We start from the raw sequence: 8,599 nt of genomic DNA on the forward strand, positions 1-8,599 counted from the left end.
TGTTTTTTACGCGTAAAAAAATAGTTTTTACGTTGAAAAAAGAAACTAGTTTCTGTAAACGGTAGTTGTCATTTTTTACGCGGAAAAAACTATTTCTTCTACGTCGTAAACTATTTTTTACACGTAAAAAACTACTTTTATTACGCAAAAAAAAAATAGTTTTTTATGCGTAAAAAAATAGTTTTTACCTCGAAAAAAGAATCTAGTTTCTGTAAACGATAATTGTCATTTTTTACACAAAAAAAAACTATTTCTTCTACATAGTAAACTATTTTTGACACGTAAAAAACTACTTTTATTACGCAAAAAATAGTGTTTTATGTGTAAAAAAATTGTTTTTACGTCGAAAAAAAAACAAGTTTCTGTAAACGTTAGTTGTCATTTTTTACGCGGAAAAAACTATTTATTTTAAGTAGTAAACTATTTTTTACACGTAAAAAAACTACTTTTATTACGTAGAAAAATTAGTTTTTTATGTGTAAAAAAATAGTTTTTACGTCGAAAAAAGAAACTAGTTTCTATAAACGGTAATAGTCATTTTTACGCGCAAAAAAAATATTTCTTCTACGTAGTAAACTATTTTTTACACATAAAAAACTACTTTTATTAGGCAAAAAAATATTTTTTTACCCGTAAAAAATAGTACTTTATGTCGAAAAAAGAAACTAGTTTCTATAAACGTTAATTGTCATTTTTTACGCGTAAATAACTATTTCTTTTACGTAGTAAACACGTAAAAAACTACTTTTATTACGTAGAAAAATTAGTTTTTTATGTGTGAAATATTCTGAATTTGAAAAATATTCTGAATTTTTCAGAATATTTTACGTAAAAAGGTGAATTTCACAGCGAGAACTTGTTCACCATTTTTTACATTATTTTATGGTCTTAGGCCACAAAATTCTCTATTAACCTCTGATATTTCTCTCTATAATTATCCTCAGGTTATTTTTCTCCATTTTTTTGGCATATTTACACCTTCAAACTCTGTCAAAAAAACCTTCTTCACACTTTATTATACAGGCTGATTTTAAAAGCCAGTTCCACCACGTTTTGAGGCACGGAATCCTGATAACACACGTATACTTCCTTTGGGTGGGGCATGTAAAAAAGTCTCCCCACCACCCAGTAAGATACCCGTCCCTTTTTGTCCTTTTCATCGAGGAAGGGACACTCAAATAGGGTACCGTACTCTTTGATGGCTATCAGACTTTTATTCATCAGGCTTTTGGCTATTTCCTGAGCTGACATGTTCTGGAAAATAAAAAATAATATATTAATTAGTACCATATGATCGAAAAAAAAATGGTCAAGTGCGAGACGGACCCGCGCACGAAGGGTTCCGTACCATTCATTATCTATACAACATTAGACACTATATTATCATAAACTTTTTTTCCGATTTAGTTGAAATTTTGAATGCGCGTATAAGTAATTAAAAAAAAATGAAGAAACGCATTTCTAAAAATTGTATTAATCAATAATAAATATGTAAACAGTAAAAATAAATATATAAAAATTAACAAAAAACGATTAAAAAAAGTCGCCTTGACTCAAGGATACTATAGAGATAAGGATAGTTCTATCTTCCTAGCAAGAAATTTGACTTAAATAATCCATTTAAGTCCTGAAACGACTTTTGACCGGTAGGCAAGTCTCAATTTACCCATTGGGAGTCAGTGGCGTTGTTGTAGAAAGGCGCTTATTTGGATAATATTTTAGTAAAATGTAAAATCTGAATTTTTTCTCTTACATTACATTATTTACTTACTTACACTGTAACAAAATCATAATTATAACCCTGTTAATAATTAATAATGTTTTTATTAAAAATATATTCCGGTTTATTCTAAAATTATCTTCAGAATCTAAAATAACATACAAGAATTTTAAAATGATATTATATTATGAACAATATTTTAATATATCGGGTTAATTAAAGTGGTTCACTTTATAACTTTTTATTTTTTTTTTTCAGATAAAAAAACAGATTTGTATGTTAGTATATGACATAAATAGATTTATTGATGTATTCATTGTTTTTGGTCTCTTCCGTTTCACCGAAATGACATATTTGAGGGCACCCTCGGTATATTGCTACTTTATTCGATAAAAAATAACACTCTGAATAGGATGACATATCATATGTCAACTTTTGACATTGTCGCTTAAAAACAAATCCTATTTTAAATTTCAATCCAGGGTGCCATGGTGTTGTTAAAAACACTAAGTTTTAATTAAGGAGCCTTGGAAAAATAGTTTTGATTGTCTAATGGGTTTCGTGTCTTGTCTAGGCCGGTTAAAAGATGTACAAATCGTATTTTTAATCATACATATGTCAATTTTTTCAAATGGAACAAGGGTGACTCATTAGCATATTTGGAAAAAGCATTTTCTTATGAATATATTGATACCACACACTTGGTACCGTATGATCGAGAAAAAACGGCGTCAGCGAAGGCTATGGAATGAAGATCGCTGTCATGTTATATGTAAATTTATATGGGAAATGTCATCGATGTTCATTTCCCAGCCAACTCGACGCCATTTTTTTCGATCATACGGTATTTCGAGTCAAATTGTCGTTATGAACCGTGTGTTACAATTACAATTAAACTATATGCGAAAATGTCAAAAGTTGACATATGATATGTAATTCTATTCAGAGTGTCAGTTTCTATCGAATAAAGTAGAAATATACCGAGGGTGCCGTTTAAAAATTAAAAGTTATAGTCATTTCCGGTGAAACAGGAAGTGACCAAAAACAATTGAATGCGTCAGTCAATCCTAATTTATGTCATATACTAACATACTAAATCTTTTTTTTTTGATTTGAAAATATAAAAAAATTATGGGGATGAGCCACTTTTGGGAAGCATCAGGTACAATAAAGAGAGTACCGAGTTAAATAAATGTAGTTTTCATTTTATCCACTTTCTATCACCTTCCTTGCTTTAATGGAACAGATTTATGTTTTCTCTAATTTACATAAGACATCACTTAACCAGAAAAAAAAAATTACAACAATCATATTTTTTTTTCTCTCCCTGTCGCCGATTCTATTATATCTGTGGAATAGATCCTGTTTTGATTAATATTAGGGGTTGTAAATGTTTCACTAAAATTAATAATTTATTATTAATTTCAAAAATTACGTAATTTCGATTATAAAATTTCTTCTATAACGTTATTTTATTATTTTTATCCTTTGGACTCTAAATTGTTTTTCTAAAGTTTTATTTAAAAAACCTGTCCTAAATCTTAATAAATATAAAAAGTTTAAATACGATATTTTTAATTCTTAATTATAGCCCATTAAAATAAAAAATTACCCGGCTATGATACTGCTGTACCGTGGACTCGGACTCAACTCATTAATATGGCCCGCCCCTCGTATGACCTTAACATCGCATAGACACCGCAATGATTCATCTGTTCGAGAAGACCGAGTCCCACTGAATGGACGATACACAGAACCGGTTCGGAAGTAGTTAATTAAGACGTAATTTACCTGATTAACTACGTGTAGTTTTTTTCTTCAAAAACTATTGCCTTTTTCCCATTCATTACTACATGAAAACTACGTTTAATAAACTATGTATTGATATTATGAATAATTTTCCTTTGTATGAGGTGTAATAGAAATATGATGTGATATATTTAAAGCCATTTCTCCTGTTTTCTTAAATACATTATGTGTTTTAAAGCTTCAACTTATTATAACTCACCTCAAACCTTTGACATTTAAAAGTTACATTACATAGGTTACATAAACTACACTTTCATTATTAAATCCAAGCATTAACTACATGTAATGTAGTTTATGTAGTTTTTAAAAGTAACGTGTAGTTTTCCGAACCCTGACGAGAACATTCGAAAACCTTCTCTACGCACCTAACGATCTATGGACAATGCTAGAGTTCTTTACCTGTTGGTATAAAAGCTATGGCGGTATCGTTAGGGGCAAAGTTATAAATATACAGTTGACGTGCGCTAAAATTCAAAAATAAATTTAGTTATAAATCGTTTGTAAATAGTTCTATAAGTCTTTTATCGTTATTTTGTTCATTAGTGTTAAATAAATATGTTTAAATAAATTAGACTTTCTATCCACGGAACCGACGAAAACGTAACAATTGGTGCTTCAAGTGTGGCGTGTGATGACTATAAAATAAAAAGACAGACAATGGCTCCGAAAAAATTGTTGAAAGACTTGAAAGTGTCGGAATTAAAATGCGTACTGGAGGAGAGGGAATGCGAAACAGATGGAAAGAAAAGCATTTTGCAAGCCAGACTGAGACACGTTTTGATTGAGGAAGGTGAGGATCCTGACACATTTTGCTTTGGTGACCTTGACTCGTCCTTACAAAACTTAAACGACAATTTGAATTGTTTAAATAATAAAATCAGTGAGAATTCCCAAAAATTAGAAGATAAAATCACAGAAAATTCCCAAAAATTAGAAGATATGATCAGAGAAAATTCTAAAGATATACAGGCCAGCTTTAATAATAAAATAATTAATTTAGAAGAAAGTTTAAACAATAAGATTATAGAGAATTCGACGGAACTACAAGACAAAATAACACAAATTGAGGACAATGTAAACAGAAAAATCGAAATTTTACGGGAAGAAATAATGAAGCCGAATTCACCAAAATGTCAAGAAACATCGGAGGGACCGAAACTAGTCGAAAATAGGTATACCTCAAAATCAGTTATGAAACCTCCACAGTTTGACGGAAAAACCGCTTGGGCCAATTATTTTTGCCAGTTTGAGGCCGCTGCGAGAGCGAACGGATGGACAATCGTTGAAAAGGCTACCGCTTTGACTGTCGCACTGCGAGGAGATGCGACTGATATCCTGCAGACACTGTCACCATCGGAACAGGGAGATTATCAGCAATTGGTACGACATTTAGAAATGAGGTACGGCCAAGCTCATTTGGAACATGTCTACCATTCCCAGCTCAAAAATCGTGTTCAGCAGAAATAGTCCGCCTTGCTCGCCTTGCGTACCCTGCTATGCCCGAAAATGTTATGGATCGCTTAACAGTACAGGCTTTTATTGATGGTTTACGTGACAACGAGACAAGGCAAACACTTCTTTTAGCTCATCCAACGCATTTGGGAGATGCTCTAGCACGTGCCCTGGAATTTGAGGCCGCGAAAGAATGCTCTAGGCCTCTAGGATTTGTACGGGCTGTTGAGGAGAGTTCCGACGATTCCAAAGTGGAAAGGATTGTGCGGAAAGTACTGGATCAGTATATGAGCAAGAAGGGGGGACCGATTGCTGTTGGAATTGCGGACAGATGGGAAATCGTTACAAAGAAGAGAAAGAAGTGAAAGTCTTAAGGACGACTGTGGTTGGTGATAGTTGGCAAACCGAAGATCTTGCAAATGACCAAATCAGTGATCCAGAATTAGGTTTAGTAATTAACTGGAAAAACACAGGCCAAAGACCAACGTGGGAAGAAGTTTGCAGATATTCGCCGAACGTAAAGTCGTACTGGGCCCAGTGGAATTCCTTGGTAATAGATAACGGATTACTTCGCCGTGTGATCGAGAGACCGGAGGGACAAGAAGAGAGAAGACAGATCGTCATTCCAAAGAAGAGGGTCCCAGAAGTCTTGGAGGAAGTTCACAATGGAACCGCGGTGGGCATCTTGGTGTTAGCAAGACCCTTGGCAAGCTGCGTGAACGGTTCTATTGGGTGAACTGCACAGAAGACGTGAGGGCCTGGTGTAAGAAATGCGACGTTTGCGTTGCTATCAATGGACCACAAAAGCGTGGTAAAGCTCCAATGCGCCAGTTCAATGTAGGCAGTCCTTTCGAACGAATAGCAATCGACGTGGCAGGTCCTTTCCCGGAGACGAACGTTGGCAACAAATACATTGTGGTAGTAATGGATTACTTCAGCAAATGGGTCGAGGCCTACGCGTTGCCAAATCAAGAAGCGTCCACCATTGCTGATGCTCTTGTTAAGGAATGGATCAGCAGGTTTGGTGTTCCCATGGAGCTGCATTCAGATCAGGGAAGAAACTTTGAGTCCAATCTGTTCCAAGGCGTCTGTGAAGTCCTTAACATCCGCGAGACCAGGACGACTGTTCTGCATCCACAATCCGATGGGATGGTTGAACGCATGAACAGAACCATCAACCGTTATTTGGCCAAAGTAGTCTCTGACCACCAAAGAGACTGGGACAAATTTCTTCACCTGTTCCTGTTGGCCTGTCGTTCATCCGTCCAAGAATCCACAGGGCAAACTCCAGCCAGCATCGTTATGGGACGGGAAGTGCGCCTACCTTGTGATGTGAAGCTTGGTTGCCGACCGGGAGAAGATGTCGCCGGAGAAGATTATGTCCATAGACTACGCCAAAGGATGGACGACATCCATCAGCGAGTCCGCATAGATATTCAAAGCGCTAGTGACCGAATGAAGGAACACTACGACATTCAAGCTGAGCATCGTGGGTTATCTCCGAAGCTACAATCCTCGTGGGAAGGGCCATACGAAGTCATGGATAGGATTAATGACGTCGTATACCGTATCAGAAAATTGCCAAAAGGAAAGCCGAGGGTAGTCCATTTCAACCGTTTGAGCCCCTACCAAGGCGAAATAGAAGATCGTGCTGGGACCGTGAGAACCTGCAGCTTTGATCCCCCTGATTCGGAGATGTCCTTTGACGATTTCATGGCCCGATACAACAGCAGTCAGAAGGCTCGCTATGGTGCAACCAAAGAAGAACAACGGGACCTCTTTTTCGTGCCTCCTGATTATTCGCTCGTTCACTGTGTGGCCCGAGATTTGCGGATGTCCAGAGGAATCGCTGCGACGTTCAATGAGAAGTTTGGGCGAGTCGGAGAACTACGCCGACAGGATCCAGAGGTTGGAAGCGTCTTGAGGCTAACCGACAATGAACATGGTCAAGCAAGGCACATTTTCTACCTAGCCACCAAGGAATGGCCCCCAAGTGAGTCTCAATCTATGGAAGACCCTGATTGAACTGAGAGAAGCCTTGCTAAACAACAACATTACACGATTAGCCATTCCGAAGCTGGCGTGTGGACTCGATGGTTTGAGTTGGCGTACAATCCGGAACATGATTGAAGTCTTGTTCAGATTTACAACTCTTACTTTACTCGTTTGCTGCTACAACCCAAAGCTGAGATCGGGAGAGAAAACTGTAGACTGCTATTTCTACCAGACTTCTCAATGTACCAGGGGCCAGCTTTGTAAATACCTTCATTCACCGTGTACATCTCGGGACGAGCATGCACCTAACAAGGGGGCAGTGTTGCGGACCCGTGTGGACTCGACCTAACCTAAGTTTATGTCCCGCCCTCAGATGACCTTCACATCGCATTAAAGAATAGACACCGTAATGATTCATTCGGACGTTCGAGAAAAATCGAGTTCCACTGAAATGGAGTAGTACATACGAGAACAATCGAAACCTTCTCTATGCACCTAACGATCTATGGACTATTCTAGAAATCTTTAGCTGTAGGTATAAAAGCCGGCGGCTTTGGCCTAAAGAGGGCAGATATAAATAAGACGAGTACAGTTGACGCGCTAAGTTCAAAATAAATTCTTTCTAGATAAATAGTTGTAAATCGTTTGTAAATAATTCTTTAAGTCTTTTATCGTTATTGTTTTTGTTAATTAGTGTTAAATAAAAGTGTTTAAATAAATTCAGACTTTCTATCCAATATCGAACCGACGAAAACGTAACAATATGAATTTTACAATTACCGAGTGTTAAAATTAAAATATCTATCTTATTTATTATTTTCAAAATAAAGTATATTTTTTTAAAATAAATTATAGAGGGTGTCACAAGATTACAAATTAACTAAAAAAAAACTGCTAAAGAGTTTTTTGATATCATAATTTTATGTATTTGGCAATAGTTTACAATACGGTTTTTGTGTGTCATGTACGTATAATATCATAGTTTTATTATCTTGTATTTATTTATTTATTAATAAATTCAGTTGTTAATAAATAAATAAATTTAACCATATGGTTGCTATATATTAGACCATTTGCTACGTTCTTAGATTTTAAGTCTCCAAACATTGCTCTTGAGATTTTGTCCCGCTAGAATAACCATCTGCCGCACTGTGGAGCGCTGGTCAGGGTGTTTCAAAACAAATGCGAAAAACTTCAGGGGGTGATTCCTTGTTCAAAATAAAGGGTAGTTTGCTTCATAAACGTTGGGTCAAAAGTCAACCATTAGGGAGATATCGCGGTACAAAGATGGCGGAAAAATAATGTTCTTGTTTTTTATCTTGAAAACGAAAAGAGATAGACTAATGAAATTTTATGGAAGCATTACTGTTATGAAAACACACTTTCTGGTAATTTGTTCACCTTTTTAAAATGAATGGAAGGGGTTGAAATAAACTACCCCTATCATTCTTGTTAACGAAATTTAAAGAAAAATCTTATCAAACACATGCATAAAAATTAATTTGGATAGTTTAGTTTGTTTAGAAACTTTTTTATCTCTTGTATTTTTTTTATAAAACTCACCGATTTGAAATTAAAAAATAAAATGTAAAGCATTACATGTCAGGACTAAACATATTTTTA

This window comes from Sitophilus oryzae, unplaced genomic scaffold (assembly GCF_002938485.1).
Source record: "Sitophilus oryzae breed Bouriz unplaced genomic scaffold, Soryzae_2.0 scaffold_945_pilon_pilon, whole genome shotgun sequence".
Taxonomy (NCBI): Eukaryota; Metazoa; Arthropoda; class Insecta; order Coleoptera; family Curculionidae; genus Sitophilus; species Sitophilus oryzae.